The sequence below is a fragment of the Pongo pygmaeus genome, chromosome 11 (genome assembly GCF_028885625.2).
Source record: "Pongo pygmaeus isolate AG05252 chromosome 11, NHGRI_mPonPyg2-v2.0_pri, whole genome shotgun sequence".
Lineage (NCBI taxonomy): Eukaryota > Metazoa > Chordata > Mammalia > Primates > Hominidae > Pongo > Pongo pygmaeus.
In genome coordinates this window covers 67,369,742-67,395,110 of record NC_072384.2, presented here as the reverse complement: position 1 = coordinate 67,395,110, position 25,369 = coordinate 67,369,742, and the positions used below count along the sequence as shown (strand labels likewise).

General features: G+C 39.9%; 1 protein-coding gene across 2 annotated transcripts in view; it reads right to left on the bottom strand.

The window, feature by feature from the left end:
- B3GALT1 (beta-1,3-galactosyltransferase 1) overlaps positions 1–25,369 on the bottom strand; it is a 576,174-nt gene that overhangs the window by 40,817 nt on the left and 509,988 nt on the right. For both annotated transcript variants that reach the window (XM_063648259.1, XM_054477385.2), the window contains exon 5: positions 7,745–7,866. The gene's annotated coding sequence lies outside the window, so the exon portion shown is untranslated. The remainder of the gene's footprint in view (positions 1–7,744; positions 7,867–25,369) is intronic.

Sequence of the window (25,369 nt, the reverse complement as noted above, 5' to 3'; positions counted from 1 at the left end):
CTCTGGCTCAGCTGCTTGGGGAGATGTCCCAAGAGAGATCAGGGACCAAATGACACTGGTCCCTGTCCTTCCTGTCAACTCCTCTTCCTTAGGCTCTGGAGGCTTGAGGGGAAACCTGGCCAGGTTGAGGCTGGAGAGGATCAAGCCATGAGCCCTGGAGGGTGGAGTGTTAGAGAGGACTGAGCGCAAGACCGGGAGTCAAGTGACCTGACCCATTCCCTGCTGTGTGACCTAGGTTCACCCCACATCACTTTAGGAAATGTAGGCAAGATGTAGAAACCAAATGCAGAGGTGGGGTCTGCTACTCTGTTCAGCTGAAGAATGTCAAGGAAAGCCCATCTTGAGGGAAATTGTATGGCACCAATCTCTGCTCTGAATAAAAATAAATGATGCTGAAATTAAGGCCTTAGCTTACCGGACTGAAAGAGAAGGAATCAGAGGGAAAACATTTGTAACATTGGCACTGAATTTGTCATGGTCTAAGATCTTTATCAGTATTTAATTTAAAAGGAAAAATAAAACCACCTGGCAACCTCACAGTGGATATTGAATTACAAGCTGGATAAGTTGTTAAACACCTATGCAAGGCTACAGAGATAGAAGAGTGGAGCCAAGGGCTGTGGCACAGACTCCCTGTCCAAGCCCAAGATGAAGTCAGAGGGGCAGATGCACAATCACAGTGTCTCTAACTTGTACAGCAGCTGGAGTCAAGAGTGGTGTGCTTTCTGAACAACTGCCCTGGGTGGGTCAGAGAAAAGGGATTGATCCCTATCTCAGAAGTGAAAATGAAAAAGGTGCTCTAAGGGGAAGAGTCTGACAACATGGAATTAGTAAGAGAATTGTCTTCCATTGGTAGCCTGTATATATAATTTATATATAATCATATATAAATCATATATAAATCATATATAAATGATTATATATATGATTTATATATAAATCATATATAAATGATTATATGATTTATATATAAATCATATATATGATTTATATATATGATTTATATATAATATATAATTTATATATATGATTTATATATGATTTATATATAATATATAATTTATATATATTTTATATATATATATATAACACACACACACACCCCTGCATATATCTTATTGGTTCTTTTTCTCTGGAGAGCCCTGACTGACATTGTCTCCTTTGCTAACAAGTTCCTCAAGGCAAGGTCCTAGGCCTTCTTTTCTTCTCACTCTTAGTTTTGCTTGTTTTCTTTTTTCTTTTTTTGAGACAGAGTCTTGCTCTGTTGACCAGGCTGGAGTGCAGTGGCGCGATCTCGGCTCACTGCAAGCTTCACCTCCCAGGTTCACGCCATTCTCCTGCCTCAGCCTCCTGAGCAGCTGGAACTACAGGTGCCCGCCACCACGCCTGGCTAATTTTTTGTATTTTTAGTAGAGACGGGGTTTCACTGTGTTAGCCAGGATGGTCTCGATCTCCTGACCTGGTGATCTGCCCACCTCGGCCTCCCAAAGTGCTGGGATTACAGGCAGTTTTGCTTGTTTTCTATGCAATTTTTTTTTCTGCCCATGACCTCAGTTGCCATCTGCATGTGAATAAGTCTTACGTTTATATTCTAGCTCAGAGATCTCTCTCTAAGGATCTCCAGACCCATGCATCTAATTGTGTACTTGGATATCTGAAGGGCATCTGAATGCAACATATGCAAAGGTAAATTCATGATCCTGCAATCCTGATCTTCTTTCAGGGTTCCCCACTTCTGTGAAACGTACCTCTCTGTATCGGAAAGACCTGGAGCCATTCCTAACAGCTCTGGCTCAGCTGCTTGGGGAGCTGTCCCAAGAGAGATCAGGGACCAAATGACACTGGTCCCGGGCCTTCCTGTCAACTCCTCTTCCTTAGGCTCTGGAGGCTTGAGGGGAAACCTGGCCAGGTTGAGGCTGGAGAGGATCAAGCCATGAGCCCTGGAGGGTGGAGTGTTAGAGAGGACCAAGAGCAAGACCGGGAGTCAAGTCCCGGTTTCCCCCCTTAACTCTGTATGTACCTAATCCATCACCACATCCTGCCAATGTCACTTCAGAAATTTCTCTTAAATCTCTACTTCCCTCAAGCTCCACTACCACCACTCAAGCTATGGGTATCTCTTATCTTGACTCCTATATTAACTTTTCAAGTTGCAAGTTCCAAGTAGCTATGTATTCTCAGTCTGTCCTCTAACTCTCTTTCTTTACACTCCAGCTACAGTGATCTTTCTAAAAACTAAATCTGATCCTATCATTCTGTGCCATTACCCGTTGGAAATCATACCATGATTGGTCCCCAAGGCTCTGCATGGTCTTATCCTGCTGCAGTTTTCCCCTTGCTTTCTAGACTCCAGCTAAAATAGCTTTTTCTTTTAACTCCTGAAAATGAAGTCCCCATCATGGGTTCTTTGAATATACTGTTTTTACTCTAGTTTTAAAAATTTGGAATATTCTTCCCAACTTCTCAACTATCATATCAGGAGCCATTTCCAGAGGAAACTGTTGTGTTCCACACACCCCTTCCTCAGCCTAGTCAGATTCCTTTATTATACAATCTCATAGTATTTCTCTAAATCAAAGCAAATAGTAATAGCTAAGAATTATCACGTGCTTGCCAAGTTCAAGTGTCAAACACACTGCTAAATATTTTATAACTGTTATATCTAAATATTATCTAATTAAAAATTAGAGAAATAGCCAGTATTATCATTCTTATTTTCCAAGAGAGGAATCAGAGAACCTGGGTGATATGCTGAGAACATATTCAGCAGTGTGATGAGTTTAGTGGATATTTGGTTCCCCCACTGGCCTGTGTACTAGGAATGAGCTGGGGCCACTGTTAACGGATCAGCACTGTTAGAGGACTCCCTGGCATGTAGAATGTGTTCCATGTGTACTTGTTGATTGAAATAATGAATATTCGAATGAGAAATGAACCAGGGCACATTTTAACATGAAAACTAACTAGGTATTCCTTTTGTTCTCTATACCAAATTAGTCACCTATGAGATTGTTTACAAAATTCTAGACAGCTGCTTGCAAATGAGAAAATGGTATTCCCAATATTGGAGATGCTTTAGAGTATCCTCCACTCTTCATTTTAATGACCATCTGCTCCATTTCCAAATGAGGCACCAATTCAGTTTAATTTTACACACAGTTAAGAATGATTTTTTTTAGTTCCAGTCCTTTTGGGGCTTATAAAAGCACACACACTCAAGGACACACTTAGAAAGATGCATACTCTCTGTTAGGTCCACACCAGCAGCTGTAACAAATAAGCCCTAAATTTTTAAGCCTTAACACAATAGGTGGTTATTTCTTATTTGTGTAACAACCTAGCGTTGCTGCTTGGCCAGAAAGCTGCTTTTCGACTGGTGATTTGGGAACCCAGACTTTCTTCACTCCATGGGCCCCCCACCTGGGGGGTCTCAGAGTTCCTTTACTGATGGCAGCAAGGCAAAAAGCATAGAGGAGACATACCTCCTTCCTCAAAACCCTGGCTTCCAAATGAAGCATGTCACTTCTACTCATTTTGCATTGCTAGAAATTTATTATGTGGTCATGCCCAACTCTAAGGAAGGCTAGGAAATGCTATCTATCTATATGCCCAGGAAGAAAAAAGAGAAAACTCATTTGATTGAATCATCAGCATTCTCTGTCCCACCCTTGTCCTCATAGTACAACGCAGAGGGATGCTGTAAGATTAGTAAAAAGTGCCCTTGGGTAAGGGAAGAAGGAGCTTAATTTTCACTGTGGACATCTGAAAAGGCATGTGGAGGAGTAAATTTTGAGTGGGGCTTGAAGAATAAGCAAGTCCTTGATAGGAAGAGATGGCAACAGGCATAACTGAGATGAAAACCGGTGTCACGAGAGATGAGGTCTGAAGCCAGGTGGGAGTGAGTGAGAAGGTGAGGAGAAATGTATGCCTGTGCCTTGGCCTGTGTGTAGGCAACTCACAGTCAAGTGTAAACATTATTTTAACAATCTTTTTGTCTTGGTTTTCCTGTGCTCCTTCTTTAAGTAATTAAATAACAAACAGAATTGCACCCTCCACCATGAGTATCTTGGTCCCTAATGTGAAGATATGAAATAATTAGAGGGTGTGCTGTGTAAGAATTTTAATGTCATGGAAACTTCTACTTTCAAGACTGTGCTAATTACACAGGATGGGGCGGAACAAAGGGAAGATGCACAATTAGCAGAGCACAGCTTATTATAACCAGCTCTGTTTAGAGCCTCTTCTGAACCTGGATATGTAATAAATCAATATGTAGTAGTGATCTAGCATTTATGTTTTAGAGAACTCTTAAATTTTGGAAATGCAGGATTTTTGGAATGCGAGATTTGGCCATTTTGGATTTGACTATGGGGATGGTACAGGAGACGTTTACATTCTAGTCTACATAATAAAGAGGAAAAAGCAGGGTCTTTAGAGGGAGAAGACCTCTTCCTTGGTCTGCCACTCACTGGCTGGGTGATCGTAACTTCTCTGAGCTGCTTCCTCCACTGTGTGGGGAAAGGGGACAGTAATGCATATGAAAGCACCTAGTGCTAAGCCTAGACTATATTAAGGGCACAATTTTAATTTTAGATCCATTTCCTTTCCCCTTCCCAACTTTCCTTTTCTTTAGTGAGATTTCACTCATCTCAAATAAAAATCCTTAAGACTTTAAGAACTGTACAAGAATGACTATAATAACCGACAGATGTACTTCCTCTGAAGCTACCAAACTACAATAAAGGCAGTTATAATATCAGTGGCTCTATCTGAGCAGTGTCAAGGATAAAAAAATACCTTCCTAGGCTGGGTGCAGTGGCTTACACCTGTAATCTCAGCACTTTGAGAGGACGAGGCAGGTGGATCACCTGAGGTCAAGAGTTCCAGACCAACCTGGCCAACATGGTGAAACCCTGTCTTTACTAAAAATATAAGAATTAGCCAGGCATGGTGGCACATGCCTGTAATTCCAGCTACTTGGGAGGCGGAGGCAGGAGAATCACTTGAACCCGGGAGGCAGAGGTTGCAGTGAGCAGAGATCACGCCATTGTACTCCAGTCTGGGACACGAGTGAAACTCTGTCTCAAAAAAAAAAAAAAAAAAGTACCTTCCTTGTCAAATCTCATCAGGGCTGACTCAGCTCTTCTTTTCTTCCAAAGAAGACAAATTGTGTATCATCATGCAATTTGCTTTCTGCTCGGGGGTTTGGTTTTGTTTGCAAACAAGATCTTAAGTGCAAAAGACTTAAACAAACATTCAAGGGCCTATGATGAGTCCCATAAAAGTTGGGCTTTTCACTAGCTTCTGTTGCCAGAATATTAGAAATGGATATGAAAAACTGAGAGCTTAAAAATTGCACAGTATTACATATGATTCAATTGCAAAGTGCTGTGAACTGCCCATCCCAAGCCTCAGCTATGAATGGCCTATACACCCAAGTGCATCTCAGTATTGACTGAAAGGATAGAGGCTCTTAGCTCTTGGGAAGGCATTAGGATTGCATTGTCATATCAATAGCCCACATGCAAAGTTCTTGATAAAAACTATCATAATCCAGAGGCAGAGATAAAATATGAGAGTTTGATTTGTGTAAACAAATCAAAAGCATTTAGAGTCAAGCTACTTAATCTGTCTTAAAGCATTGCCAGGAATATAAACATCAGAACAGCCTGAGGCAGGCAGCCTGTAGTAGAAGGAGAACTCTAATTTGCTACTTTTTCTTGCTTTGCTATAATCCAGCCATACTGGCTATCTATCTTTCAATTTTACAAACCAGCGAAGCTTAACGCTTTTTGTCTTAAAGCCCCTAATAATAATAGTCAGGATAGTCTCAGTTACGCTGCACTAACAAATAGCTTCCATATTTTAGTGGCTTAAGACAATTAAAGTTTGTTGTTTGCTCAGGTTACAGGTCCATTGTGGGTCCATGGGTGGAGGGGACGGAGGGGGGCACTCTGTTCTTTGCAGTCACACAGGCTCCAGGCTGAAGGAGAAAACCACACCTTGAGCCACATCACCAGTCAGAATGCCACAGGGAAAGGGAGCCAGGGAGTCTTGCAACAGCAATTAAATGCTCCAGCATGGAAGTGCCATAGATCCTTTCTACTCACAACTCACTGGTCATCCCTCATCCCATGGCCCCAAGCTGTCTGGTCCTTTCATGTGCCCAGAAGGGAAGGAAAGCAGGGAGAGCTCTCTTGACTCTCACACCTCTCCTAGACACCCTTTCTAAAGCAGGTTCCACCTCTTTACTACCTGAGCACCCTGTTTGTTTTCTTCTTCATAGTGCTTATCGCAATTTGTAATTGTATTATTTATTTATTTTCTGTTTTGTTTTTAGTCTGTTTCCTCCATTGGATGCTAAGATCCCTAAGAGGAAGTATTATTTATACCAGCAGGCTGATTCCATAAAGCTGTTCTCAAAAGTACCCAATCGGCTTCATATATTTAAAATACTCAGTATATTTGTCTTGAACTTAGAGAATCCTTATGAGCATAATCTCATGTCTCTTAGTCTGTGTCCACCCGTTTAGGCTGTGTGCTGACCCTGCTCCACTGCTCCTCATCAGAGGGTCCTCTTGCTACTCACTGTCAGGGGCTGAAACAAACTGCACATTCCTTCCAATGCTGTCAGTAAGATGAGGGAAAAAAACTATCAACTGAAACCTTATGGAAATCTCCAAAGGCTGTGAAAACCAACATATCCAGTGCAAATTACTATGAATTTTATAAATAAGGACCAGGAGAAAGGCATTTGGTGAACTGGAGTTTTGTTGAACTTGCTTTTGGCAAAATAGCTCACAGAGAATTGTCTCAGAGCTACCCGCCACCTTCCACTAACAATTGTATTTCAGGGTCCAATTCGGCTTGGCATTTTGAAGACACTGAAATAACTGTCAATTTCATGGACAAGGAAACTGTAGTTTAGAAAGGTTAAGTAAGTGGCCCAAAGTCACAGAGGCTATGATGGGAAAGACAGGAGTGTCATCCAGGTGACCTCTTGCCAGCATGGTGCTTCTTTCCCTGAATCACAGTCCGGATAGGCTGCAATCATTTTTATTTATTTAATGTGCCATTTAGTGTATAAAGGAATATTCTAAGTATTTATCTTGCTTTTTATCACTTTAAATAAAAACATTTTAACAATTATTCACTATTTTAGAGACTTTTAATAACTGTACCATCATTTTCTAGGCAAAATCCTATTATTTTCAACTGAAGTAAGAAATGATTGAAGCACAATTGCCTGTGGGATGAGTTTACTTCAGCAAAGAAGATTCAAGAATCAATTAGTGATGGCCTTGGAGAAATGGGTTTTAAACAGGAATTGTCTTAGGTCATCTAAAGCATATCTTCAGTTACCTAATAGTTTATCTTAAAAGAGGCCACCACTAAAATGTTTCATAGACACTTGTAAGTATGAATTTTTTAAAAAGACACTTTTTTTTAAGCTATGAGTTTTTTTCTCCTGTATCTTTCCAGAATAAAGGCTTTTTCCTGCACGTCCTACACATGTATCCTGGAACTTAAAATAAAATAATTAAATAAAAATTTTAAAAAAGAAATAAGGCTTTTATAGCAAGGATATTTTGCATACTATAGCAGGTAAACATGAATAAAGAAAAAAACCTAGACTTTTCTCTCTGCTCATTAGTCCTTAGACGCTGATTTCTGATTTTGTAGAGTTGCTGTTATTTTTCCTTGACGCTGGGCTGCATAACTGAGAAATGTGTTTCTCGCCTACCTGTTGGCCCCAGCGTGCTGTGTTTTCCTTCTTCTTACTACAAGTTCAGGAAATCAAGCATGGTCTCCATCTGTGTGAGGAGGAGATTCAAGGTGCCCGTGCCAGGAGCAAGCTGCGTAGCCCTAAGTGGACACCAAGAAGAGAGAAAAATTTAGAAATAATGGAAATGAATTGGGTTCAGAGAAATGAAAACAGAACTGCCACTTAAAAAAAAATATTTCTATTTAAGTACAATACAATACAAAGAATGGCATGTGGGTAGGTGTTGAATAGAGGTGGACTGAATGAAAAAAGAATGAAGAAATTAACCTCATTTAGGGTTTCAACTGGTACTAGGATTACAAACTCAGACGCCTTCAAGCCCATGCAGGTGGTATCAATGAGCCAGCAGACTGGGTGTGAGATAATAAGGAATGGTGGGCACTGTGATGAGCTAGTGAGCCCATGCCCCATCTGAAGGGGCAGCTAGTGCTCAGGTCTAGTTGATGATTTTGACTGATGCCACAAAGATAAACAGGCCCAATGATGTCACAACGTCCAATTTTTAGGGAAAAACAAATACAGATTTTTAAATGTGAAATATTTTGAGTTTTGTACTTTAGGATCTAATTTTAAAAATAAAACAAAACTGCACAGGTCAGACAAGGCTAAAACCAAAGTCCATGTGAGGGGTCAGGATTGGCACATGGATGGCCAGCTTTTACCTAAGGTCTACTGCAACATCTTAACTTTCCAAGTGATAAAAAAAGGTCCAGAAGGCTGAAGCTGCCTTTGGGCAAAGACATTTGGTTCATTCACGGCACAGCTGGGATTTTAGGCATGCGCACCTTCCCTTTCACTTAAGACCTTTTAGTGTCACTTATGACCACTCTGCCACTGGCTGAATCTGATCCAGACCTGTTTAAATAACAGGATGGAAGCCAACTAGACCTGCCTTCTATTGATCAGATTCTTGGGTCTCAAGCTATATGTGTACAAAGCTTCATAATAAAAGGTGGAATGTTCTATTCTAACTGTGCATGTATATCATAGAGTGAGTTCTGGGTAATGCTGAGTGACTGAAATGTGATGGGTCCTCATATGAAATAAAACTCTTATTAAAGGCATTTGTTTGGGATGGTGTTTAAGCATTGTGGCCCCATGTGAACAATATGGACGGAGGCACAAGTGGGTTCCAGTGGATCCATTTGCTGGTTCCAGTTTCTGTTAAAACACTCTCTGTTTCTATGATAATCAATCACTGTAGTGTGATGGGTAAGTGTATGGGTTGGGTTTAGAGACTGACTCAGCCACTGATGATACTTAACCTCTCTAGGTCCCATGTGCAAAATCATGATAATGGTACCTGAATCCTAGAGTTGTCTTGAGGTTCAAATAAATGAATACATAGAAAGTGCTTAGGATGGTGCTTGCATAGATAGTCATCAACGTTAGCTAGTATTTGTAACAACTACCAACATTTACTGAATGCCTACACCAAGTTACTTATACGTATTATCTGTCATCATCTCCGCAATCCTCTTAGTTTTGTATTACTACCTTCATTTTAATAATAAGAAAACATGACTGAGGGAGAGCAAGTCTATTGTTCAATGTCATCCTGGGATTAGTGGAGCCAGTGTTTGAACTTAGATCTACTCAGCCTAGACAGTTGCTTAACCTACCTCTCCAGTGCCTTGTCATTTGTTCAATTGAAGACAAATTTCAGAACTTTAAAGGAGAGCACATCTATATGGCCAAACACCAATTGCTTATCAAGTCAAATACCAAAGCAAAAGAAAGAGTCCCAGAAACAATCAAAAGTATTGCAACACTTAGGAATCTTTTGCCTTATGTAAAAAATGTCTTATTCTAATAATGGGAGTGTACCATGTAAGTAAGCATAAGACAGGAGAGCATGTAGTCAGTTTTTAGTCTGCATGAACCCTCATTCTGCTCTTTAAAGTGCTATATCTCTTACTAGATTATTTGCTTAATATTGATAAAATAATGGAGGTAGCTTTTAAGAATTTAAACATGTACTGAATGTTGACATTGGAAAAATAGCACCTGAAAGATTTTACTCTATGATATTTTTAAAACATTTCCTTGCTTTTGTAGAATTTACTATGGAAAGAGTGGAATAAAACATACACATTATTGAAATATATGAAGCCTTAATATGAAGCATCCTCTATAAAATATTATTGAACGAAGAAAAGGGAAGCAAGGAATGAAAGAAATGAGAAGTTACTGAATGCCGTCATGAGACAGACCCTATCCTAGGTATTATTATAGTCATCATAGCATTCACTGAGTGAAAAATAACCAAACCAGGGCCAAAAAAAAGTGTGGAAAATGTGTAAATAGCTAACTCATTTTTCCATGGGCAGATGCAGGTTTAAAACTTAAATCTTACTTAGATATAACTTTTATCTTGAATATCCATTCTGTTTTGTTTTGGGATTTTTCTTTTCACACATTAAAAAATAATTTTAGCAAAGCAGAGGCAGGAAAGGAGGGTGTCCTTTTAATCAAGATACTTAATTGCCATCAATGCAGGAAAATATACATGCAAATTTTCTCTGCTTTAGAATGAACTGAACATTATCCTAAGAGATAATGACATCTATTCACAGGAATAATATAGAAAGTGGGAATGTATCGTACAAGAAAAGATGAAAAATATAAGCTACTTTCTTTAGTCTGATTTCTAAAGTGTAATTTTAGTACTTACATTAGAGGCACTGCAACTTTCCAGAATATAAAATGCATCTACATTCAAATGTTGGTTTTAGAATACAAAATAATATTTCAAAGTCAAGTAGAAATGAATTTGTTCATTATCTACTCTTTTGGATAACTGCCATTATTGCTATTTCTCCTTGGGCAGATAATTGAAAATTGACTATATAAATTGTTGTGTTTTTCTGGGGAACTAGCTTAGACTCAACATTTGTCACCCACATTTTAATCTAGTTTACAATTTTACCAGGTCTAAAAATTACAGCTATTCTAGCACATTATTCCATTACATTTCATTAATATCACCCCTTCTTTTTAGCTTCATGTGGCCAAAAGGAATTTTGCTGGTGCTGTTTATGGCTGAGAAATCCATTCTTTGTGTATACCGACTTATGAGTGCTAGCTATGGGAGAATTTAGTGACATAATAGGATAAACAAGACAGTAATAATATTTGGACATGAGATTTAGTCTTCCCAGTTTTGCTACAGCCCTCTGTGGCAACAAAGGACTTTATACTGTGGATCTCTAATGTCAGCATCTGGCTACATTTGATCCTGGTTTGTGTGTGGTCTGTTTGAGATAAAGGACTTAAATAAAGACAGACCAACAGAACAAAACACAAAGCGCCACTGAGTTGCCCATTTATTAACTTATCAAGGTAAATTCTATGACTCATTAGGGAACCAGGTGGAGGCCATAGTTGATCTAATTAGTTAATGAATTTAGGAGAGAGAACAGAGGACTTTTGCTCTCTATTTTTCAATGATCATGAACTTAACTTTCAATTTCTCTTCACTGTAGGTGGGATCGCTTTGGGACTCTGAGATTCTCACGCAGGAAGTTTATTGGAGCATGTTCTTAGGAACAACACCTGTCTCTAATGTGAGAGGAGAAAGAAGAAGGCAAAGGGAGAGTCTGAACCTTGATGCAGTCACAGCACAGACCTGAGCTGACCCTGCAGGGAGCTCTGGGGCTGGGATGGTTCTGCAGAGTCCAGTGGGTGCCAGGCCAGCTTGCATGGGCTTGGGCAGAGCTGGTGGTACACACTTCTTCCCAACTTCACATTCAATGACATCATGTTGATATCTTGCAACTGGTGGCACATACATTTATAACACAGTAACAGGCAATGCTGGAAACCAGGGGTTCTCCCACTTCCCTTGCCTAGAAAGCTGGTTTGCCAGAAAACCCACAGTGAAGAAAGATTGCTTCCATATCTCTGTGCCCAAATTCATGCAATAAGTTCTTCGTTGTTGTTGTTGTTGTTTTTGAGATGGAGTCTCACTCTGTCACCCAGGCTGGAGTGCAGTGGCGCGCTCTCGGCTCACTGCAACCTCCGCCTCCCGCGTCCAAGCAGTTCTTCTATCTCAGCCTCCCAGCTAGGTGAGACTACAGGTGTGTACCACCAAGCCTGGCTAATTTTTTTTTTTTTTTTTTAGTAGAGACGGGATTTCACTGTGTTAGCCAGGATGTTCTCAATCTCCTGACCTCGTGATCTGCCCACCTCAGCCTCCCAAAGTGCTGGGATTACAGGCGTGAGCCACCGCGCCCAGCCCCAGTAAATTCTTCATTGTTAGCAGCGCCAGAGTAGAAGGAATTCTATACAATAATCCTAAGTCTTGTATTGTTATAGCTTCTCTAGGCCAAGCCTCCTCTGTTCTACCAAGTATTAATCTAATCTCAGGATTTCTATCCCTGCCATGCTATCAGTGATTTTTCTTACTGCCTTTCTGAAAGAGGTAACTAAGCTCCCATGAAAATGGAACAGTCTCTTTAAGATACAACTTAGTGATATGACCTCCCAAGCCCAAGTGACAGAGTTATCAAAGAAGTATTTAATAAGTACTAAAATGATCAAACAATATCCTGAATAAAGTACTTAGAAAGAAAAAACAAACCCAGCTGAAATGATTACTGAAATGATTTTGTTTAAATGTATTGCTATGCCTTTACTTGTAAACATGGTCATTCATACTAATGAAGGAGAATAAAAATAATTATGGCATGTATTTGTTTAATGAAGTCATAAAATATTTTTGCAGCCAGTTTAGGGTGCAGAAGGTAGGAGAAGATTTTAGACACATTAGCTAAGAATTCAACCAAAGAATTTCAGTTAAAATCACTCCAGCTATTTTAAAAGTTGATTTTAAACTTAGTCCATCCTGAGAAGGATATTGCTGTATGCAATTCAATATCCAATTGCTGTATGCAAATACTATTATCTTTAGGAAACTCAGAGAGTTGGTATGGGAGAGTTCATCATCAGCTTGGGTAGCAGAAATATTTAAGGGTACTATTCTGAACAAAGCTGCACATGTATCAGAGTTCTTTCTTCTTCTGAGCTCTTTACAGAAAAAGGCAACTAAAGGAAGATCCAAGATTTGACTGGCACAGATTATACAGAATTTCTTCTCAGCTTTGCACCTTACATCCTATACCCATATTAACTCCTGGCAGTGTGGTAATTGCAAAAACATCAGTTAGTTAGGCAATCAATTTATGAAAAAGAAATAGGCATAAAATGGGGGTGGGGGGGGAAGTTGTCCTGATTTTAAATAAGGCTAGAATGTGGAAACTCAATACGACAGGCATGGATGATTCTGAAATTTAGCAATTAAAAAGTGACTCCATATTGACTATTCTATTGGCTACCACATTTCTATAACAAGCATCAAAGAAGACAGAAAGTGAGGACTCCAACAAATATTCTTCCGTGACATAAAATCATTGCGAGCAAACTGTCTTACACATCACAACTCAGCACAGAGTCTATTTCAATATCTTCTTAAATGAATTGATGAGATATAGCTAGGGCCACATTTGGATTCTGTAATCAGTTTCTTATTTCCTCTCCTGTTATATTCATTGCTTCATTCAAAAAAACTGTGTTATTTTCTGTACTGTCATATTCTACTAGGGGCTAGGGATACAGAGAATCTTGTGTCTTTCTGGAGACAGATATCATCCAGATAATAAAGTATAGTAATGGAGATAATAAAAAACAGAGGGACCCTGAACTGTGTGGTGTGGTGGTGGTGGTATGTGTGTGTGTATGTATGCATGTATGTCTTGGTGTGTGATTAAATGCATTTTTCTCTTGAATGAGGTATTCAGAATATTGATAATTAAGAGCAAAGCTTCCCTTTTTTGGACTGTAAAATATAAATCCAGTTACTGTTTCTGCTGATCAAACAGGGGATATTGAGAGGATGAAGGAATGTAGCCTGGAGCCCTAAAAATAATCTGGCCTATTTTTCCTGATTTTAAACTGAAACACATCTGAGCCAGTCTTTCAACAATTCAGCAATATTTTTATTTTCCTTTTACATGGAATTCACATACTAGGTGCTGAGGACTTAAAGAGGAATGGAGAAAACCCAAGTTGTTCTCAAAGTCTTACTAAGCAATAAATTCCAAATATCTGGCATACCATGAGCCTTTTAAAATTTTGATGTAATTTTATAATGCCATTCAGGAATATAAATGTTCTAATTTATATCTACCTATAAAATTTTAGCCTAGATAAATGAGTTGTTTCACAAATAATTTTGGTAGAACATGCATTTACCTTTATAACAAGCAAACAGAACAATGGGATAGATCCTTGTTCATGTCTGGCTGTCAAACTTTTTACATACAGCTTTAAGTCTCTGCCTTTACAGATGGAAGAAACTAGTTCTTAAAATTAAGTCCATTCCAGGGCGTATGTACAAATGAGTTTTGGAAAGTTTACATATTGACTGAGTCTACTTCTGCCCAGCTGGATTTCTCAGGTCATGCTCAGCATATCTTGCAAACACTGTTATAGGAAACTATGCCTTGTAAGCTCATGGAATTTGAATATGACTTCTGATTTTAACACAGGCTCTCTGCAGCCAGTTAGCTCCAGTGAGAAATGACACTGACCATCTGTGGGCAGTTGTTTTGCTTTTGCTTATTTTTCTATAGGCATTTTGTTCTAGATCAGTCTTTTTAGAAATGGATATTGTATCTGTTGATAGGGAAAATGGGCGAGAGAATAGTCCAACATCTGTATACATATATCGCCACCACTGAAAAACAGCAAAACAAAACCAAGAGCTTAATGATTATGCCCTATAACAGCTGAAACAGCAATAGTATCTCTTAATTTAAAGGATGGCCTCTTGACCTGATATGTGCTTGGAAAACAATCCTCCTCCTGACTTCAGTGGTTCTCCATTATATATCCAGGAATTATATATCCAGGAATATTTGGTACAGATGCTGGCAGCTGTATTGACCAGAGAGGCATAACAGGGAAGCTGCAGTAGCCCCCAGAAGGTAGGAGATTGGGAGGTGGCGCTTACAAAGAAGCCACCCTTTGCCCTTAATCAATCGTACTAGATGGGGATTTGTATTTTGCAAACATCAATGAGATCAATGAGATCTTGAATGAGAATTGATCAAGATCAAGGAGATTTGTTGAAGTTGTACATGGCAAGCAATAGGCCTAGTATAAGAGCACAGTGCCCTTTTCTCTGAAGCATAAAGTTCTTTCCTCACCACAGGTTTTTATTGATGAGCACTAGAAAGTGAACAGAAAATGCACATCTGTTACTTCCAAATTGGACACATTTTCCTTAGTAGACCTTCAAAAGAAAAAGGGAGTTAAATCTGCCCCTGTGAAAGTGTTTCCCATGCCCTGGCTAAGTTGTGAGATAAATCAGTTTAGAAATGCCATGGGTAGACAGAGAAATGGTTAGAACTCATGCTCAAAAACACAAGTCCTTTGATTGGAAAACAAAGATAGGTAAAGCCTGTAGACTGAAGATCCCAGAAGAACTTGATCTGAATGTCAGACACTCAAGAAATAGGTTTATAAAAGAAGGCTTACAATTTTCATTACAATTAGGTGACATGAATGCAATTCTATACCTATTCAGTACTTTGATTAATGCTATTTTTTCCAGGTTTTTTGATCTAGAATCTCTTCTTTGCTAAGCGTCCAGGATGCCACTTCTTGCTACCTCCACAGCAATATATCACCTGGACAGCTTGCCACTCTTTGTTGCCTCGAACTTCTCTGATGTTTAGGCAGCCCATTCTAGTACTGAGAACACAGTGAATGAGCTACATCCTCCTGCTTTCTTCTTCTATTATTACTTTTACCTGATTTCTTCCCAGGAGGAAGCTATACATTTTAACAGGACAGATAGGAGGGAAAGCAACTATTTTTCTGCTGAGATAACAATCGACAACTTGGGGCAGTATGTGCAGAGTTTTTCTGGAGTTCTATTAAAAATTATCTGATAAGCTGCCTTTGGGTCTGTGTGTTGTTTTCTTTGTGTGCGGCAAGCAGTGGGATCTATGAGGCTTAGCAAGCTTAGTTGGATGTTAAACTTAGGTAGTAAACAATGACGTACTTTGTAATACACAGATGGCTGGAATGGTCAATGTTGGAGTTAAAATTTACATTAAGATTCCTGTTGCTGCCTACATTCATTAAACTTGGCACAACAGTAACCCCAAAGATATGATACCTTAAGCAGTCAATCTGTTCCTTCTTTGTCTGGCTCCCAAATACCAATCTGTTCACTTTTCTCTTTCAATGAAAAAACAAACAAAGGGTGGAGCCAAGATGGCTGAATAGGAAGAGCTCCAGTCTACAGCTTCCAGGGAGAGCGACGCAGAAGACGGGTGATTTCTGCATTTCCGACTGAGGTACCAGGTGGGTGCAGGACAGTGGGTGCAGCGCACTGAGTGTGAGCTGAAGCAGGGCAAGGCATTGCCTCACCCGGGAAGTGCAAGGGGTCAGGGAATTCCCTTTCCTAGTCAAAGGAAGGGGTGACAGATGGCACCTGGAAAATTGGGCCACTCCCACCCTAATACTGCGCTTTTCCAATGGTCTTAGCAAACTGCACACCAGGAGATTATATCCCGTGCCTGGCTCAGGGGGTCCTATGCCCACGGAGCCTCGCTCATTGCTAGCACAGCAGTCTGAGATCAAACTGCAAGGCGGCAGCGAGGCTGGGGGAGGGGCGCCTGCCATTGCCGAGGCTTGAGTAGGTAAACAAAGTGGCCAGGAAGCTCGAACTGGGGGGAGCCCACCGCAGCTCAAGGAGGCCTGCCTGCCTCTGTAGACTCCATCTCTGGGGGCAGGACATAGCCAAACAAAAGGCAGCAGAATCCTCTGCAGACTTAAATGTCCCTGTCTGATAGCCTTGAAGAGAGTAGTGGTCCTCCCAGCAGGCAGCTGGACATCTGAGAACGGACAGACTGCCTCCTCAAGTGGGTCCCTGACCCCTGAGTAGCCTAACTGGGAGGAACCCCCCAGTAGGGGCAGACTGACACCTCACACGGCTGGGTACTCCTCTGAGACAAAACTACCAGAGGAAGGATCAGGCAGCAACACCTGCTGTTCACCAATATCCACTGTTCTGCAGCCTCCGCTGCTGATACCCAGGCAAACAGGGTCTGCAGTGGACCTCCAGCAAACTCTAACAGACCTGCAGCCGAGGGTCCTGACTGTTAGAAGGAAAACTAACAAACAGAAAGGACATCCACACCAAAACCCCATCTGTACGTCACCATCATCAAAGACCAAAGGTAGATAAAACCACAAAGATGGGGAAAAAACAGCAGAAAAACTGGAAACTCTAAAAAGCAGAGCGCCTCTCCTCCTCCAAAGGAACACAGCTCCTCACTAGCAACAGAACAAAGCTGGACAGAGAATGACTTTGACGAGTTGAGAGAAGAAGGCTTCAGACGATCAAACTACTCCGAGCTAAAGAGGGAAGTTCGAACCCATGGCAAAGAAGTTAACAACCTTGAAAAAAGATTAGACAAATGGCTAACTAGAAAAACCAATGCAGAGAAGTCCTTAAAGGACCTGATGGAGCTGAAAACCAAGGCACGAGGACTACATGACGAATGCACAAGCCTCAGTAGCTGATATGATCAACTGGAAGAAAGGGTGTCAGTGATGGAAGATGAAATGAATGAAATGAAGCGAGAAGAGAAGTTTAGAGAAAAAAGAATAAAAAGAAATGAACAAAGCCTCCAAGAAATACGGGACTATGTGAAAAGAGCAAATCTACGTCTGATTGGTGTACCTGAAAGTGATGGGGAGAATGGAACCAAGTTGGAAAACACTCTGCAGGATATTATCCAGGAGAACTTCCCCAATCTAGCAAGGCAGGCCAACATTCAAATTCAGGAAATACAGAGAACACCACAAAGATACTCCTCGAGAAGAGCAACTCCAAGACACATAATTGTCAGATTCACCAAAGTTGAAATGAAGGAAAAAATGTTAAGGGCAGCCAGAGAGAAAGGACGGGTTACCCACAAAGGGAAGCCCATCAGATTAAAAGCTGATCTCTTGGCAGAAACTCTACAAGCCAGAAGAGAGTGGGAGCCAATATTCAACATTCTTAAAGAAAAGAATTTTCAACCCAGAATTTCATATCCAGCCAAACTAAGCTTCATAAGCTAAAGAGAAATAAAATCCTTTACAGACAAGCAAATGCTGAGAGATTTTGTCACCACCAGGCCTGCTGTAAAAGAGCTCCTGAAGGAAGCACTAAACATGGAAAGGAACAACCAGTACCAGCCACTGCAAAAACATGCCAAACTGTAAAGACCATCGAGGCTAGGAAGAAACTGCATCAACTAATGAGCAAAATAACCAGCTAACATCATAATGACAGGATCAAATTCACACATAACAATATTAACCTTAAATGTAAATGGGCTAAATGCTCCAATTAAAAGACACAGACTGGCAAATTGGATAAAGAGTCAAGACCCATCAGTATGCTGTATTCAGGAAACCCATCTCACGTGCAGAGACACACATAGGCTCAAAATAAAGGGATGGAGGAAGATCTACCAAGCAAATGGAAAACAAAAAAAGGCAGGGGTTGCAATCCTAGTCTCTGATAAAACAGATTTTAAACCAACAAAGATCAAAAGAGACAAAGAAGGCCATTATATAATGGTAAAAGGATCAATTCAACAAGAAGAGCTAACTATCCTAAATATATATGCACCCAATACAGGAGCACCCAGATTCATAAAGCAAGTCCTTAGAGACCTACAAAGAGACTTAGACTCCCACACAATAATAATGGGAGACTTTAACATCCCACTGTCAACATTAGACAGATCAACCAGACAGAAAGTGAACAAGGATATCCAGGAATTGAACTCAGCTCTGTGCCAAGCGGACCTAATAGACATCTGCAGAACTCTCCACCCCAAATCAACAGAATATACATTCTTCTCAGCACCACATTGCACTTATTCCAAAATTGACCACTTAGTTGGAAGTAAAGCATTCCTCAGCAAATGTAAAAGAACAGAAATTATAACAAACTGTCTCTCAGACCACAGTGCAATCAAACTAGAACTCAGGATTAAGAAACTCACTCAAAACTGCTCAACTACATGGAAACTGAACAACCTGCTCCTGAATGACTACTGGGTACATAACAAAATGAAGGCAGAAATAAAGATGTTCTTTGAAACCAACGAGAACAAAGACACAACATACCAGAATCTCTGGGAAACATTTAAAGCAGTGTGTAGAGGGAAATTTATAGCACTAAATGCCCACAAGAGAAAGCAAGAAAGACCTAAAATTGACACACTAACATCACAATTAAAAGAACTAGAGAAACAAGAGCAAACACATTCAAAAGCTAGCAGAAGGCAAGAAATAACTAAGATCAGAGCAGAACTGAAGGAAATAGAGACCAAAAAAACCCTTCAAAAAATCAATGAATCCAGGAGCTGGTTTTTTGAAAAGATCAACAAAATTGATAGACTGCTAGCAAGACTAATAAAGAAGAAAAGAGAGAAGAATCAAATAGATGCAATAAAAAATGATAAAGGGGATATCACCACCAATCCCACAGAAATACAAACTATCATCAGAGAATACTATAAACACCTCTACGCAAATAAACTAGAAAATCTAGAAGAAATGGATAAGTTCCTTGACACATACAACCTTCCAAGACTAAACCAGGAAGAAGTTGAATCTCTGAATAGACCAATAACAGGCTCTGAAATTGAGGCAACAATTAATAGCTTACCAAGCAAAAAAAGTCCAGGACCAGACTGATTCACAGCCGAATTCTACTAGAGGTACAAGGAGGAGCTGGTACCATTCCTTCTGAAACTATTCCAATCAATAGAAAAAGAGGGAATCCTCCCTAACTCATTTTATGAGGACAGAATCATCCTGATACCAAAGCCTGGCAGAGACACAACAAAAAAAGAGAATTTTAGACCAATATCCCTGATGTACATCGATGCAAAAATCCTCAATAAAATACTGGCAAACCAAATCCAGCAGCACATCAAAAGGCTTATCCACCATGATCAAGTGGGTTTCATCCCTGGGATGCAAGGCTGGTTCAACATACGCAAATCAATAAATGTAATCCAGCATATAAACAGAACCAACGACAAAAACCACATGATTATCTCAATAGATGCAGAAAAGGCCTTTGACAAAATTCAACAACACTTCATGCTAAAAACTCTCAATAAATTAGGTATTGATGGTACGTATCTCAAAATAATAAGAGCTATCTATGACCAATATCATACTGAACGGGCAAAAACTGGAAGCATTCCCTTTGAAAACTGGCACAAGACAGGGATGCCCTCCCTCACCACGCCTATTCAACATAGTGTTGGAAGTTCTGGCCAGGGCAGTCAGGCAGGAGAAGGAAATAAAGAGTATTCAATTAGGAAAAGAGGAAGTCAAATTGTCCCTGTTTGCAGACGACATGATTGTATATCTAGAAAACCCCATCATCTCAGCCCAAAGTCTCCTTAAGCTGATAGGCAACTTCAGCAAAGTCTCAGGATACAAAATCAATGTGCAAAAATCACAAGCAGTCTTATACACCAATAACAGACAAACAGAGAGCCAAATCATGAGTGAACTTCCATTCACAATTGCTTCAAAGAGAATAAAATACCTAGGAATCCAACTTACAAGGGACGAGAAGGACCTCTTCAAGGAGAACTACAAACTGCTGCTCAAGGAAATAAAAGAGGATACAAACAAATGGAAGAACATTCCATGCTCATGGGTAGGAAGAATCAATATCGTGAAAATGGCCATACTGCCCAAGGTAATTTACAGATTCAATGCCATCCCCATCAAGCTACCAATGACTTTCTTCACAGAAGTGGAAAAAACTACTTTAAAGTTCATATGGAACCAAAAAAGAGCCTGCATCGCCAAGTCAATCCTAAGCCAAAAGAACAAAGCTGGAGGCATCATGCTACTTGACTTCAAACTATACTGCAAGGCTACAGTAACCAAAACAGCATGGTACTGGTACCAAAATAGAGATATAGATCAATGGAACAGAACAGAGCCCTCAGAAATAAGGCCGCATATCTACAATCATCTGATCTTTGACAAACTTGACAAAAACAAGCAATGGGGAAAGGATTCCCTATTTAATAAATGGTGCTGGGAAAGCTGGCTAGCCATATGTAGAAAGCTGAAACTGGATCCCTTCCTTACACCTTATACAAAAATTAATTCAAGATGGATTAAAGACTTCAATGTTAGACCTAAAACCATAAAAACCCTAGAAGAAAACACAGTCAATACCATCCAGGACATAGGCATGGGCAAGGACTTCATGTCTAAAACACCAAAAGCAATGGCAACAAAAGCCAAAATTGACAAATGGGATCTAATTAAACTAAAGAGCTTCTGCACAGTAAAAGAAACTACCATCAGAGTGAACAGGCAACCTACAGAATGGGAGAAAATTTTTGCAATCTACTCATCTGACAAAGGGCTAATATCCAGAATCTACAGTGAACTCAAACAAATCTACAAGGAAAAAACAAACAGCCCCATCAACAAGTGGGCAAAGGATATGAACAGACACTTCTCACAAGAAGACATTTATGCAGCCAAAAGACACATGAAAAAAATGCTCATCATCACCACTGGCCATCAGAGAAATGCAAATCAAAACCACAATGAGATACCATCTCACACCAGTTAGAATGGTGATCATTAAAAAGTCAGGAAACAACAGGTGCTGGAGAGGATGTGGAGAAATAGGAACACTTTTACACTGTTGGTGGGACTGTAAATTAGTTCAACAATTGTGGAAGTCAGTGTGGTGATTCCTCAGGGATCTTGAACTAGAAATACCATTTGACCCCACAGTCCCATTACTGGGTATATACCCAAAGGATTATAAATCATGCTGCTATAAAGACACATGCACACGTATGTTTATTGCAGCAGTATTCACAATAGCAAAGACTTGGAACCAAGCCAAATGTCCAACAATGATAGACTGGATTAAGAAAATGTGGCACATATACACCATGGAATAGTATGCAGCCATAAAAATGAGTTCATGTCCTTTGTCGGGACATGGATGAAGCAGGAAACCATCATTCTCAGCAAACTATCGCAAGGACAAAAAACCAAACACCACATGTTCTCACTCATAGGTGGGAATTGAACAATGAGAACACATGGACACAGGAACATCACACACTGGGGCCTGTTGTGGGGTGGGTGGAAGGGGGAGGGATGGTATTAGGAGATATACCTAATGTTAAATGATGAGTTGATGGGTGTAGCACACCAACATGGCACATGTATACATATGTAACTAACGTGCACATTGTGCACACATACCCTAAAACTTAAAGTATAATAATAATAAAAAAAAAAACCAAAAAAGAAATTTTGAGGGTGGGCATGGTGGCTCATGCCTGTAATCCCAGCACTTTGGGAGGCCGAGGCTAGCAGATCACTTGATGTCCGGAGTTCGAGACCAGCCTGGGCAACGTGGTGAAACCCCGTCTCTACTAAAAATACAAAAATTAGCTGGGCGTGGTGGTGCCCACCTGTAATCCCAGCTACTTGGGAGTCTGAGGCAGGAGAACGTCTTCAACCCGGGAGGTTGCAATGTGCTGAGATCACGCCTCTGTACTCCAGCCTGGGCAGCAGAGTGAGACTCCATCTCAAAAGACATTTTGAGAAGAGTCATAAATCAGGGCAAATGTGTGTATACTTCATGCAATACATATTCCCCTGGAAAAAAGTGGTCACAAATACAAAAGGACCTGTGAAATATGCCTCCATTAAAGTAAAATACAACTCTTTCATGGGGCTAAATGCCTACCCTAGAACTGCTCACTACTCAATAGGATTGTGCTGTGTGTGACAGAACGAGAGTGTGAATGGGTCAGTAAGAGTGTACTTTACATAAAAAAAGTATTCCTTAGGAGAGTTTTGGATAAATGGACTGAATGTTCTTTCATTTATAAGGCTTTTGCTCAGGAAGCCAGTGATGCCAAGTACGCACAGCAAAACCATCTGCTAAAGGTCAAAGGGATGGTTGAGCTGCTACATACAAGACCCTGTTTTGATGAGGCTCTGCAGAGTCACAGAACCAGCATATTTCTCCTCTTCCTTACCTGGAAGACTGCAGATACCTTAAATCATCCAGAATCCAACAACATATTTTCCAAAAACAATAGAGCTACGCCTATTGTGAAATCTCAGGGACGACAGAAAACTCCACATATGCCCATACTATACCACTGCCACAGCAAGTTTTTATTTTTGTAAAGTAATGATCAATTTATGTATAAATGATTACAGTATTTGAGATCCAAGATCCTTGGAAAATCTGATGTTGCAATCAAAACATAATTGAGCTATTTTGGAATAGGAAGTCTATTTGTTCTTCAAAACGCATAAGATCTAAAAATTAAATGATGACCCATTTAGCCATCTTGTTTAGTGCACTGTTGCTTCACCGCAATTTTTTTAAGGATTGGCTCTAAGTAGACTTTCCTGTTTGATGGAAAATTTCTGTATTCTGAAACCATTCCCCAGCCCAACCAAGGGGTGTGTGTGTGTGTGTGTGTGTGTGTGTGTGTGTGTGTGTGTGTGTGTGTGTGTTAGGGTCAAATGAACATTGTCAGCAGTGATGAATTAATTAATTTCCTCAAGTTACCTCAGAATCCATCTGCACATCAATCATTTTTTGCAGCCTAAATAACACATGTGTAGGTACTATTATTTTTTCCAATGTGAATATATACCTTTGTGATAAAAAAAACTAATTTATTTAAAAGTGTTGTCAACTTCATTGTACATTTTTGTTATTGCTATTTTTCAATCCATTGATTAAAAAAACATAGCAACTATCTATGGGCAATCAGAACAATTTAAACTTTAAGAAAGGGCTGTCCTTCTTGGATTAGATGCATTGCTCTAACCTGGGGTAATGTATTTCAAGAGTTACTAATAAAATAATTGTAACAAGGGCTTAATAGGGGCATGTAATACGATGGAGATATGATAGATATAATAGGATTTTCAATTACGAATGAGTTCCATTATAAGAATCATTAAGCCATTTGGTTATACTAAGATGAAACGTTTAGGCTTAGCCCCAAAGTAAAACATGTGTAAAACAATAGGTATTAACTCTGAGGATAAAAGTGAAATTGTGCGAGGAGCTGGTGGTGCACAGGGATTTCTTTTCATTCTCTAGACCTCTGTATTGTTTGAGGTGTTTACAACAATCATGCATTCAAATATTACTTTATAATTTAAAAAATGATGAAAAACCACCACACAAAATGAGATCAATAGCCTATTTGGGGGCCAGTGAGGTCCTGGCTCCAGGGCCCCTCTCTCAGTCTGTTTTCTTCCACAAGGCTTAAGTTCAGATGCTGAGAATGTTTTCATTCCTTGTAACTTCAGAGGCTGCCCCCCAAATTGACAATCATGTTCACCACATGCTAAGTCTGTGTGCTGGACACTTCACAATGAAGTCTGTCTGAGCTCACAGGGAGGACTGCAGTACAAGCTGTCATCTCAATACGTCACTTGTAGTGTGGCTACAGGTCTACAGTATATTCCCACCCAACTGTGCCCTGTGGCACAGCTGCCTATGTGTGCAGAGAGAAAGAATGATTCTTGCCTCCTGCCTCCAAACATGTGAAGGGATACCCCACAAAGCTTGTATAAAATCCCAGTCTGTCAGACACCAGGAGATTGTAGTTGGCTGATCCATGGTGGCTTCTCCTCAGTGTAACTCTATGAGAGCTGGTATTTGGTGTTAGGGATGCACTGAAATCATGTGACATTTAATGCCTTTAAACTTGAGAGGCTGTAGCAAATTCCATGCAACACTTGCTAATATGGTAAATCAATCTAAAATACTTGAAATTCTTTCCCCACAAATGTTGCCATGCTGAATTACTCCAGGTTAAGTGTTGTCCTGTTGTATTATGGCATGACATTCAGGTAACTCATCATAGCAGATAAAAACATTTATGTCCTTTAGAAAATTTAATGGAAAGCAAATGCACTATTATTTTTTTCTGAAGAATCCAGTCAGATTTTAATAATGCATTATTTGCTACTTGACAAAACACACTCTTACCTAGATTGCAGAGTCATAGTACAGTCTTGAATACTGTAGTGCAAACATCAGGGCCTGGGGCTTTGACAATATAGGTCCTTCAGGGCAAAAGTGAAAATAAAGCCAGTTGAATGAGACCAGTCTTTGATGTGAAGTGAATGAAAACATCACAAATATAAGACTCAAGTTTCTCATTTTATGTTTAAGCTACATCTTTAAATTTAAAGTGTGGTCTGGAGGAAATGAATTATTTAAAATGAAGATTCACATTTTTTTCTTCCATCTCCTATGTCTACAATGATTTCTCTTACTCATTCAGAAAGAATACAAACAAAATGGGGTGAATTTTCCAGGGATGGGTTCTTTGATAGATGACAAATACACATCAACTGGTTTTGTTTTCACTATTGCTCTGAAGGATCTATATTCAGGGCTTCAGGCCCGGATGTTTGCAGTATAGTATTCAAGACTACGTCTATATGCATTCTAGC